The sequence below is a fragment of the Pseudophryne corroboree genome, chromosome 1 (genome assembly GCF_028390025.1).
Source record: "Pseudophryne corroboree isolate aPseCor3 chromosome 1, aPseCor3.hap2, whole genome shotgun sequence".
Taxonomy (NCBI): domain Eukaryota; kingdom Metazoa; phylum Chordata; class Amphibia; order Anura; family Myobatrachidae; genus Pseudophryne; species Pseudophryne corroboree.
The window spans coordinates 405019331-405031607 of record NC_086444.1 but is presented as its reverse complement, the minus strand read 5'-3'; positions in this window follow the sequence as shown (position 1 = coordinate 405031607).

Genomic DNA, 12277 nt, shown 5'->3' with positions numbered 1-12277 from the left:
CGTTTTTCCCAGAAACGGTAGCGTTTTTTCGCACACACCCATAAAACGGCCAGTTTCCGCCCAGAAACACCCACTTCCTGTCAATCACATTACGATCACCAGAACGAAGAAAAAACCTTGTAATGCCGTGAGTAAAATACCTAACTGCATAGCAAATTTACTTGGCGCAGTCGCACTGCGGACATTGCGCATGCGCATTAGCGACTAATCGCTCCGTTGCGAGAAAAAAATAACGAGCGAACAACTCGGAATGACCCCCATTATTCTAAGATCAGAATAATGGACCCAGTCCTGTTCTAACAAAAACATAAGAGTAATTACAAACGTGTTCTATTAAATAAGTGTATTGATGTCAGAATGGCGGTAAGTTAAGGGTGACACACCTTGTAACTCCTGACTTGATGTATTTTGCTATTTGGCCATGATAAAACTGTAGCAGGGTATGCCGGGATGTGCAGTTCAACAACAGCTGGAGTGACAAAGGGGTTCCCCATCACTGGTATATACTTTCTCTATATTTTTATACATAATGTTTCAGCATTGTCCCCTGGTGCCGTGCAGCTCTAGTGACTTGTCGTGACATATTTTATATACAGTATATATATATATATATACTGTTTATATACAGAAAGCTGAGAAGATTAATAATTAATTTTCAGATATATTATACATTATAAAATGATCATCAGGCACAATTTCTAAATGGATGGGCGATACTCTTTCATTTGTCAAAAATTTGAACATGGCTTAAAAACTCACTTTTAAGTTTTAACCCATTATGACTCACTGTGAAGAATTATAAATGTAAATCATAATGGCTATATTAAAGTCTAAACTACTATTTTTTTATGGAACTTTGGCAACAGAGGAGTTAATGAGTTTTCATCAGCCAAGAGTAATAAAAGAAACTGCAATTTAATATAAAATAGAACAGCAGAACCAAAGCATTAAAATTATAATTAAAATCCTCATTATTAAACTCAAATGAAAATGCATAGAGGTATAAGAATTTAAGGGATAATTAGCAGGATCAGAAGAGAATGAAAAAGCAGAAAATTAATGCAGTAACTCAGACAAAAAGAAACAATAGGAAGATATTATCTGATGCAAGGATCAGGAATGACTGCGGGACTGTAGTATGTCCAGAAAACAGAGATGAGACAGTCTGGAAAGTAATTGAGGGATATAGGCTGATAGAGAAGCATTGTCACATTTTATATGGCAGGCCAGCATATTAAACATTATTACATTACAGTTTATTATATACATGCAGCAGTTCAACGCTGTTCCTCATTCGTCATAGATATACATCAATGATCATGATAAGGTATGGGGTCAGTTACCACAGATCAGTTTAGTGAAAGCAGATATGGTTATGTGTCAAGATTTCCCTAGAGCTTGCACTGACATCTGAACTAGAATTGCACTCGTCATTTTACTTTATTGGCTAGATACCTGGAGACGCAATGCATTTCTAGAAAATGTTTATAAACATTTGCCCATTTAGGCTGGGTGCCCTCTGGTATTTAATTTAAGATTAAAAGCAAGTTGGAATGGGTGTGGTTCATTAGGCTGGCCATAATTAGGTTGACAATCAATAGGTCGACACCATATGGCTGACATGCATACTATCGACAAGGTCAAAAGGTTGACAGGTTCAAAAGGCTGAAATGAAAATGGTTGACACAAGTTTTTTTGTGTCCTTTTGTATGTTTAACTAAATGTAAGCCAAATTAGTGGAAACACTACCAATGCGTTCAGCACAGGTTACTTATCCTTATTGTAGTCCATGTGAATGGTAAATGTTAAAAAAGTTGTAAAAAAAAAAGAAAAAAAGACTTGTGTTGACCATATGTGTGTTGACCATTGTCATGATTTTGAACTTGTCGACCTTAAGCACTGCTGACCTTTAACATGTCGACACATTGACGATGTCAACCATTTGTACCTGTCAACCTAAAGCATGTTGACTTATAGACTGTCGATCTATCTTCTGGAACCCATTGAAACACCAGGGAAACCTCTTGTCAAATGTAAATGTTTTTCACCTGCAGTTGTGTTACGTGTGTTTGGGATGGTATTTCCAGTCGCTCCATTGACCTTTAAGTTTCAGCTTCTGTTAAATGTATTGAATGGGTCCAGCAGCATTTGGAAAACCACAAAGCTCCTGAATGCAAGTAACATTGTGGGTATTAGTAACTGGGGTTTCCGTTTTCAGAATCATTTTCATGAATTCTACTTGTATTAAAACAGCTAATACAAGGACTAGCATTATATTCCTTTATCAATTGAAGTACATTGGGAGTAGAGATGTGCACTTGAAATTTTTCGGGTTTTGTGTTTTGGTTTTGGGTTCGGTTCCGCGGCCGTGTTTTTGGTTCGACCGCGTTTTGGCAAAACCTCACCGAATTTTTTTTGTCGGACTCGGGTGTGTTTTGGATTCGGGTGTTTTTCTCAAAAAACACTAAAAAACAGCTTAAATCATAGAATTTGGGGGTCATTTTGATCCCAAAGTATTATTAACCTCAAAAACCATAATTTCCACTCATTTTCAGTCTATTCTGAATACCTCACACCTCACAATATTATTTTTAGTCCTAAAATTTGCACCGAGGTCGCTGGATGACTAAGCTAAGCGACCCTAGTGGCCGACACAAACACCTGGCCCATCTTGGAGTGGCACTGCAGTGTCACGCAGGATGGCCCTTCCAAAAAACACTCCCCAAACAGCACATGACGCAAAGAAGAAAAAAAGAGGCGCAATGAGGTAGCTGTGTGAGTAAGCTAAGCAACCCTAGTGGCCGACACAAACACCTGGCCCATCTAGGAGTGGCACTGCAGTGTCACGCAGGATGGCCCTTCCAAAAAACACTCCCCAAACAGCACATGACGCAAAGAAGAAAAAAAGAGGCGCAATGAGGTAGCTGTGTGAGTAAGCTAAGCGACCCTAGTGGCCGACACAAACACCTGGCCCATCTAGGAGTGGCACTGCAGTGTCACGCAGGATGGCCCTTCCAAAAAACACTCCCCAAACAGCACATGACGCAAAGAAGAAAAAAAGAGGCGCAATGAGGTAGCTGTGTGAGTAAGCTAAGCGACCCTAGTGGCCGACACAAACACCTGGCCCATCTAGGAGTGGCACTGCAGTGTCACGCAGGATGGCCCTTCCAAAAAACACTCCCCAAACAGCACATGACGCAAAGAAGAAAAAAAGAGGCGCAATGAGGTAGCTGTGTGAGTAAGCTAAGCGACCCTAGTGGCCGACACAAACACCTGACCCATCTAGGAGTGGCACTGCAGTGTCACGCAGGATGGCCCTTCCAAAAAACACTCCCCAAACAGCACATGACACAAAGAAGAAAAAAAGAGGCGCAATGAGGTAGCTGTGTGAGTAAGCTAAGCGACCCTAGTGGCCGACACAAACACCTGGCCCATCTAGGAGTGGCACTGCAGTGTCACGCAGGATGGCCCTTCCAAAAAACACTCCCCAAACAGCACATGACGCAAAGAAGAAAAAAAGAGGCGCAATGAGGTAGCTGTGTGAGTAAGCTAAGCGACCCTAGTGGCCGACACAAACACCTGGCCCATCTAGGAGTGGCACTGCAGTGTCACGCAGGATGGCCCTTCCAAAAAACACTCCCCAAACAGCACATGACGCAAAGAAGAAAAAAAGAGGCGCAATGAGGTAGCTGTGTGAGTAAGCTAAGCGACCCTAGTGGCCGACACAAACACCTGGCCCATCTAGGAGTGGCACTGCAGTGTCACGCAGGATGGCCCTTCCAAAAAACACTCCCCAAACAGCACATGACGCAAGTAAAAATGAAAGAAAAAAGAGGTGCAAGATGGAATTGTCCTTGGGCCCTCCCACCCACCCTTATGTTGTATAAACAGGACATGCACACTTTAACCAACCCATCATTTCAGTGACAGGGTCTGCCACACGACTGTGACTGAAATGACGGGTTGGTTTGGACCCCCCCCGAAAAAGAAGCAATTAATCTCTCCTTGCACAAACTGGCTCTACAGAGGCAAGATGTCCACCTCATCATCATCCTCCGATATATCACCGAGTACATCCCGCTCCTCACAGATTATCAATTCGTCCCCACTGGAATCCACCATCTCAGCTCCCTGTGTACTTTGTGGAGGCAATTGCTGCTGGTCAATGTCTCCACGGAGGAATTGATTATAATTCATTTTAATGAACATCATCTTCTCCACATTTTCTGGAAGTAACCTCATACGCCGATTGCTGACAAGGTGAGCGGCGGCACTAAACACTCTTTCGGAGTACACACTTGTGGGAGGGCAACTTAGGTAGAATAAAGCCAGTTTGTGCAAGGGCCTCCAAATTGCCTCTTTTTCCTGCCAGTATAAGTACGGACTGTCTGACGTGCCTACTTGGATGCGGTCACTCATATAATCCTCCACCATTCTTTCAATGGTGAGAGAATCATATGCAGTGACAGTAGACGACATGTCCGTAATCGTTGTCAGGTCCTTCAGTCCGGACCAGATGTCAGCATCAGCAGTCGCTCCAGACTGCCCTGCATCACCGCCAGCGGGTGGGCTCGGAATTCTGAGCCTTTTCCTCGCACCCCCAGTTGCGGGAGAATGTGGAGGAGATGTTGACAGGTCGCGTTCCGCTTGACTTGACAATTTTGTCACCAGCAGGTCTTTGAACCCCAGCAGACTTGTGTCTGCCGGAAAGAGAGATCCAAGGTAGGTTTTAAATCTAGGATCGAGCACGGTGGCCAAAATGTAGTGCTCTGATTTCAACAGATTGACCACCCGTGAATCCTTGTTAAGCGAATTAAGGGCTCCATCCACAAGTCCCACATGCCTAGCGGAATCGCTCCCTTTTAGCTCCTCCTTCAATGCCTCCAGCTTCTTCTGCAAAAGCCTGATGAGGGGAATGACCTGACTCAGGCTGGCAGTGTCTGAACTGACTTCACGTGTGGCAAGTTCAAAAGGTTGCAGAACCTTGCACAACGTTGAAATCATTCTCCACTGCGCTTGAGACAGGTACATTCCACCTCCTATATCGTGCTCAATTGTATAGGCTTGAATGGCCTTTTGCTGCTCCTCCAACCTCTGAAGCATATATAGGGTTGAATTCCACCTCGTTACCACTTCTTGCTTCAGATGATGGCAGGGCAGGTTCAGGCGTTTTTGGTGGTGCTCCAGTCTTCTGTACGTGGTGCCTGTACGCCGAAAGTGTCCCGCAATTCTTCTGGCCACCGACAGCATCTCTTGCACGCCCCTGTCGTTTTTTAAAAAATTCTGCACCACCAAATTCAAGGTATGTGCAAAACATGGGACGTGCTGGAATTTGCCCATATTTAATGCACACACAATATTGCTGGCGTTGTCCGATGCCACAAATCCACAGGAGAGTCCAATTGGGGTAAGCCATTCCGTGATGATCTTCCTCAGTTGCCGTAAGAGGTTTTCAGCTGTGTGCGTATTCTGGAAACCGGTGATACAAAGCGTAGCCTGCCTAGGAAAGAGTTGGCGTTTGCGAGATGCTGCTACTGGTGCCGCCGCTGCTGTTCTTGCGGCGGGAGTCCATACATCTACCCAGTGGGATGTCACAGTCATATAGTCCTGACCCTGCCCTGCTCCACTTGTCCACATGTCCGTGGTTAAGTGGACATTGGGTACAACTGCATTTTTTAGGACACTGGTGAGTCTTTTTCTGACGTCCGTGTACATTCTCGGTATCGCCTGCCTAGAGAAGTGGAACCTAGATGGTATTTGGTAACGGGGGCACACTATCTCAAGAAATTGTCTAGTTCCCTGTGAACTAACGGCGGATACCGGACGCACGTCTAACACCAACATAGTTGTCAAGGCCTCAGTTATCCGCTTTGCAACAGGATGACTGCTGTGATATTTCATCTTCCTCGCAAAGGACTGTTGGACAGTCAATTGCTTGGTGGAAGTAGTAAAAGTAGGCTTACGACTTCCCCTCTGGGATGACCATCGACTCCCAGCAGCAACAACAGCAGCGCCAGCAGCAGTAGGCGTTACACGCAAGGATGCATCGGAGGAATCCCAGGCAGGAGAGGACTCGTCAGAATTGCCAGTGACATGGCCTGCAGGACTATTGGCATTCCTGGGGAAGGAGGAAATTGACACTGAGGGAGTTGGTGGGGTGGTTTGCGTGAGCTTGGTTACAAGAGGAAGGGATTTACTGGTCAGTGGACTGCTTCCGCTGTCGCCCAAAGTTTTTGAACTTGTCACTGACTTATTATGAATGCGCTGCAGGTGACGTATAAGGGAGGATGTTCCGAGGTGGTTAACGTCCTTACCCCTACTTATTACAGCTTGACAAAGGCAACACACGGCTTGACAAATGTTGTCCGCATTTCTGTTGAAATACTTCCACACCGTAGAGCTGATTTTTTTGGTATTTTCACCAGGCATGTCAACGGCCATATTCCTCCCACGGACAACAGGTGTCTCCCCGGGTGCCTGACTTAAACAAACCACCTCACCATCAGAATCCTCCTTGTCAATTTCCTCCCCAGCGCCAGCAACACCCATATCCTCCTCATCCTGGTGTACTTCAACACTGACATCTTCAATCTGACTATCAGGAACTGGACTGTGGGTGCTCCTTCCAGCACTTGCAGGGGGCGTGCAAATGGTGGAAGGCGCATGCTCTTCACGTCCAGTGTTGGGAAGGTCAGGCATCGCAACCGACACAATTGGACTCTCCTTGTGGATTTGGGATTTCGAAGAACGCACAGTTCTTTGCGGTGCTTTTGCCAGCTTAAGTCTTTTCATTTTTCTAGCGAGAGGCTGAGTGCTTCCATCCTCATGTGAAGCTGAACCACTAGCCATGAACATAGGCCAGGGCCTCAGCCGTTCCTTGCCACTCCGTGTGGTAAATGGCATATTGGCAAGTTTACGCTTCTCCTCCGACAATTTTATTTTAGATTTTGGAGTCCTTTTTTTACTGATATTTGGTGTTTTGGATTTTACATGCTCTGTACTAAGACATTGGGCATCGGCCTTGGCAGACGACGTTGATGGCATTTCATCGTCTCGGCCATGACTAGTGGCAGCAGCTTCAGCACGAGGTGGAAGTGGATCTTGATCTTTCCCTATTTTTGGAACCTCAACATTTTTGTTCTCCATATTTTAATAGGCACAACTAAAAGGCACCTCAGGTAAACAATGGAGATGGATGGATACTAGTATACAATTATGGATGGACGAGCGACTGCCGACACAGAGGTAGCTACAGCCGTGGACTACCGTACTGTGTCTGCTGCTAATATAGACTGGATGATAATGAGATGAAATTAATATATATATATATAATATCACTAGTACTGCAGCCGGACAGGTATATATATTTATTATGTAATGACGGACCTGCTGGACACTGTCAGCTCAGCACCGCAGACTGCTACAGTAAGCTACTATAGTAGTATGTATCAAGAAGAAAGAAAAAAAAAAAACACGGGTAGGTGGTATACAATTATGGATGGATGAGCGACTGCCGACACAGAGGTAGCTACAGCCGTGGACTACCGTACTGTGTCTGCTGCTAATATAGACTGGATGATAATGAGATGAAATTAATATATATATATATAATATCACTAGTACTGCAGCCGGACAGGTATATATATTTATTATGTAATGACGGACCTGCTGGACACTGTCAGCTCAGCACCGCAGACTGCTACAGTAAGCTACTATAGTAGTATGTATCAAGAAGAAAGAAAAAAAAAAAACACGGGTAGGTGGTATACAATTATGGATGGACGAGCGACTGCCGACACAGAGGTAGCTACAGCCGTGGACTACCGTACTGTGTCTGCTGCTAATATAGACTGGATGATAATGAGATGAAATTAATATATATATATATATAATATCACTAGTACTGCAGCCGGACAGGTATATATATTTATTATGTAATGACTGATGACGGACCTGCTGGACACTGTCAGCTCAGCACCGCAGACTGCTACAGTAAGCTACTATAGTAGTATGTATCAAGAAGAAAGAAAAAAAAAAACCACGGGTAGGTGGTATACAATTATGGATGGACGAGCGACTGCCGACACAGAGGTAGCTACAGCCGTGGACTACCGTACTGTGTCTGCTGCTAATATAGACTGGATGATAATGAGATGAAATTAATATATATATATATATATATATATATAATATCACTAGTACTGCAGCCGGACAGGTATATATATTTATTATGTAATGACGGACCTGCTGGACACTGTCAGCTCAGCACCGCAGACTGCTACAGTAAGCTACTATAGTAGTATGTATCAAGAAGAAAGAAAAAAAAAAACCACGGGTAGGTGGTATACAATTATGGATGGACGAGCGACTGCCGACACAGAGGTAGCTACAGCCGTGGACTACCGTACTGTGTCTGCTGCTAATATAGACTGGATGATAATGAGATGAAATTAATATATATATATATATATATATATAATATCACTAGTACTGCAGCCGGACAGGTATATATATTTATTATGTAATGACGGACCTGCTGGACACTGTCAGCTCAGCACCGCAGACTGCTACAGTAAGCTACTATAGTAGTATGTATCAAGAAGAAAGAAGAAAAAAAAAACCACGGGTAGGTGGTATACAATTATGGATGGACGAGCGACTGCCGACACAGAGGTAGCTACAGCCGTGGACTACCGTACTGTGTCTGCTGCTAATATAGACTGGATGATAATGAGATGAAATTAATATATATATATATATATATATATATAATATCACTAGTACTGCAGCCGGACAGGTATATATATTTATTATGTAATGACTGATGACGGACCTGCTGGACACTGTCAGCTCAGCACCGCAGACTGCTACAGTAAGCTACTATAGTAGTATGTATCAAGAAGAAAGAAAAAAAAAAAACCACGGGTAGGTGGTATACAATTATGGATGGACGAGCGACTGCCGACACAGAGGTAGCTACAGCCGTGGACTACCGTACTGTGTCTGCTGCTAATATAGACTGGATGATAATGAGATGAAATTAATATATATATATATATAATATCACTAGTACTGCAGCCGGACAGGTATATATATTTATTATGTAATGACGGACCTGCTGGACACTGTCAGCTCAGCACCGCAGACTGCTACAGTAAGCTACTATAGTAGTATGTATCAAGAAGAAAGAAAAAAAAAAAACACGGGTAGGTGGTATACAATTATGGATGGACGAGCGACTGCCGACACAGAGGTAGCTACAGCCGTGGACTACCGTACTGTGTCTGCTGCTAATATAGACTGGATGATAATGAGATGAAATTAATATATATATATATATATATAATATCACTAGTACTGCAGCCGGACAGGTATATATATTTATTATGTAATGACGGACCTGCTGGACACTGTCAGCTCAGCACCACAGACTGCTACAGTAAGCTACTATAGTAGTATGTATCAAGAAGAAAGAAGAAAAAAAAAAAACCACGGGTAGGTGGTATACAATTATGGATGGACGAGCGACTGCCGACACAGAGGTAGCTACAGCCGTGGACTACCGTACTGTGTCTGCTGCTAATATAGACTGGATGATAATGAGATGAAATTAATATATATATATATATATATAATATCACTAGTACTGCAGCCGGACAGGTATATATATTTATTATGTAATGACTGATGACGGACCTGATGGACACTGTCAGCTCAGCACCGCAGATTGCTACAGTAAGCTACTATAGTATGTATCAAGAAGAAAAAAAAAAAAAAACACGGGTAGGTGGTATACAATTATATATATATACAATTATATATATATATATATTAAACTGGTGGTGATTAATTAAACTGGTGGTCAGGTCACTGGTCACACTATCAGCAACTTGCAAGTAGTACTCCTAAGCAGACAATCACAATATACTGGTGGTCAGTGTGGTCACAATGGCAGTGTGGCTGGCACTCTGGCAGCAAAAGTGTGCACTGTACGTTAAAATATGTACTCCTGCTCTCAGACTCTAACTGCTCCCCACTGTCTCCCCCACAAGTCAGATATACATATACAGTCACACTACACTTCAGCAAGTAGTAGTACTCCTAAAAATGCTCCCCAAAATTACTAAATACTGTGTCTCTCTCTACTCTAGTCTCTTCTCTATAAACGGAGAGGACGCCAGCCACGTCCTCTCCCTATCAATCTCAATGCACGTGTGAAAATGGCGGCGACGCGCGGCTCCTTATATAGAATCCGAGTCTCGCGAGAATCCGACAGCGGGATGATGACGTTCGGGCGCGCTCGGGTTAACCGAGCAAGGCGGGAGGATCCGAGTCGCTCGGACCCGTGAGAAAAAAGCTGAAGTTCGGGCGGGTTCGGATTCCGAGGAACCGAACCCGCTCATCTCTAATTGGGAGTCTGCATGATTGCAATCAAATGTGTCTAATTTAAGATCTACACATAATAAAATGATTTATTATTTTTCATTGTATTGTTATCTGTAGTGTTAAATGTATTTTTAATAAATTGTACCCTTTTTCATTTTTACAATCATGAATGTTGTTATTGTTTATTTTTTGTGTGTGGTTGGTGACTCCATCATAGCTGCTACATCCGGCGAGGTTGTATCTGCACACACACAACTTTTTAAATAAAGGCGTGGAACCTTGGTTCCAAAAAAAAACCCAATCACATTATTGGTATTTACCATTTATTGTGGGGGTGCTACCAACTACAGCTGTGGTAAGTACAGTAGGAAGAGAAGAAAGGCTGTATTGTCGGTGCACAAAAGGAGGAGTGACCTGATACCCACATCCACCTTTATATTCATAAAATTTAACTTTTATTGTTGTTATGTTAAAATAGTGTGACAATGACTAACACACAAACTACAGATATAGGCGAAACATAGAGGTTAAAATTTAGACACATATAACACATACAAAAAGTGCATGAGAATAATAAACAGTTTATTATTCGCATGCACTTTTTGTATGTGTTGTATGTGTCTAAATTTTAACCTCTATGTTTCGCCTATATCTGTAGTTTGTGTGTTAGTCATTGTCACACTATTTTAACATAACAACAATAAAAGTTAAATTTTATGAATATAAAGGTGGATGTGGGTATCAGGTCACTCCTCCTTTTGTGCACCGACAATACAGCCTTTCTTCTCTTCCTACTGTAGCTGCTACATCCCAAGTGCCATAGGGTATTTTTTCCAAAATTACTTTGTGCCAGTGTAGTAATCAAGACATCGGCCTTGTTACACTACCCCTTCACATAATAATAGACCAGCCAGCAGAGTATCGTTATTATTACATATAACCCAGAAAGAGCCAGTGTTCCTATTGCAGGACTTGGAGCTGGCAGAGCTGTGGGGAATGAACCTCCTGCCTCTGGGTGTTTCAGGTGAGTGCTAGCATCACAAACCTGGTAAACTGTTGAGTATCTCAGAAGAAATGGCTGCTCCATAACAAGCCTGGAGGAATAATTACCTTTTCCTAGATAAAGGACGTTACTGTACATTAAGATGAAGTCTAACTTGGCTAGGAATAGTGCACACCATAACACTCAAGAATACACCAATCTCATCACCCAAATGCACTGCAGTTCTACTTATCAGTTAGGACATAGAAGGAGAATATGGCAGCTTCCAGGAGCTGCCTCCAATCCTTTAGGCACATTAATAAGGTGCAGTTGAAGGTCATTCTTGTCATCAGTGTGGAAGAGCACAGCTTATGCTCTGTTCTTGGGTACATCGACTTTGAAATATTAGGCTGAATTTAGGTCTGGACACTGGTGGATAAGGGCTGAATGAAGAGACATTTAAGGTGTGATAAGCCAATTGTGCCCTGGGATGGTCGGGATGTAATGGGAGTCGAGTTTTGCTTCCGGGAAAAAGTTGGACAAGCTCAGACATTATAATGTGCAACTTTTTCCCGGAACTCGACCAATGTAATGGTGTGCATCTTTTACACTCCCGATGCAAACCGGATCTGACTTCTCACTGGATTTTTAGACCAGGAAGCATTCAATTTTTTCAGACCGACTTGAAAGCGGCTTTTAGTATAATAGTTGCACAGTGTGGGAGAAAGTTACCCATTGGCACCCAAAAGTTCCATGTTTAAAGCAACACACACCCTATATAAACCTCCGTCCTCCAGGAAGCATAAGCAGATACAGCCGCGATTATACACAGAATATAGGCATGCCACATATCAGGTTAATTAGTAGGATCTGCTTGTGCATCCCTTTGTGAATAAGACACATTTTTTC